This window comes from Elephantulus edwardii, unplaced genomic scaffold (assembly GCF_000299155.1).
Source record: "Elephantulus edwardii isolate Elephantulus edwardi_28Jun2011 unplaced genomic scaffold, EleEdw1.0 scaffold00227, whole genome shotgun sequence".
NCBI lineage: Eukaryota > Metazoa > Chordata > Mammalia > Macroscelidea > Macroscelididae > Elephantulus > Elephantulus edwardii.
Window position 1 is genome coordinate 4,720,768 of NW_006399977.1, and position 1,617 is coordinate 4,722,384.

Below are 1,617 nucleotides of genomic sequence, written 5' to 3' on the forward strand. Positions count from 1 at the left end.
AGTGCGATTGGCACAGGACAGAGCGGAGTTTAGGGCTGTTGTACATAGGGTCGCTATGAGTCGCAGGCGACTTGACGGCACATAAGAACAACAACAACAACAATATTATAAATAAACTGGTAGAAATTTTTTTTAAAAAGAATTTCACTCTATTAGGATCAAAGATCAACATTCATGGTAGCAACCGTAAAGAAATCAAAAGACTTTGTCCACTGGAAACATATGCTGCCAATGACCTTATTAAAATGCTAAAGAGCGAGAATATCCGTTTCAAGACTAAGTATTTCCTGATTCAAGTCATGGTATTTTCAATTGCTTGCTTAGACAATAAATAAGGAAGGCCAAGGAAGAATTGATATCTTTGAACTGCAATGTTGGAGAAGAGTATTGAATGCACCATGAACTGCCATAAGAATAAAAAATATGTCTTGAAGGAAGTGTAACCAAAGTGCTCCTTGGAGGCAAGGATGGTGAAACTTCATCACACATACTTTGGGTATGTTCTCAGAAGTGGCCAGTCCGTGGAAAAAAATAAATCATAATGGGGAAAGGCAGAGAGTGAGTGATAGAGGTGAAGACCCTCAATGAGATACATTGACACAGTGACTGTAATAACGGGCTCAGCCATGAGGATGGAGCAGAATTGGGCTAGATTCAGACCTGTTGTTCACGGGTTTGCTGTAAGTCATCACCACCTGACGACATCTAACAACAACAACAAATCAGTTTTTACCTTTTCTTTAATGGTCTAGTTCTTTCCAACTCAATGAAATTTTTACTTTATTTAGACCAGCTCACCCATTTTAAAAGACGTTCTGGTGGCATAGTGCATTATATGTTGGGTTGAAATCAAAAGTCAGCTGTAAAAATCTACCAACAGCTCCATGGGACAAAAATGCCTAATTTCTTCCAGTAAAGATTGTCCAGCCTCAGAAACATAAGGTTGGCTCACCATGAGTTGAAACTGACTTGGGGGAAATAGGTTGGTTTGAGGGGTTTATTTTGCTTTCCATTTTAAAGTCATTCCAAATTTTATCCCTCCCCCAGGCAACATTTTACATTTGCCAGCAGCTATTTTAAAATCTAGGGGTAATTTTTAAAACATTGTGCTTTGTGCTGTTGCCATTATTACTTTATAAAGTTTTCCAGTGGAGATGTATGTATTAATATCACTCACTGCCCGAAGAAAAGTCAATGTTTAAATGTAATGGAGCAAGTATTTTATTGACTGATATGTGAAAGGAATTTTGACGAATATAAAATTAAAATTGTACTACTTTTTGTCCATCTTCCATATAAAGTATATTAAACCATATAAAATCAGGGGCTTAATTTTTCTACACTATTTAAAAAGAAAACACTAGGTGCAAAGCAAGATATTGACTTAATAAGAAGTTCAATAACAGCTTTGAATGTTACTACTTTGAAGTACACAAATGTAGGAAGAAACAAATAAATCATTAAAAAAGAATTAGTTGGGAGGGAGAAAACTGTTTAAAAGAGATATATAACTAGGTATTTCTGTCATCACAGGAGACTAGACTACATGGTGGAGGGGACCTGGGGGAGGGTTTGTAAAACAATGAAAGAATCTTTTCTTTTACTTTTCCATAATTT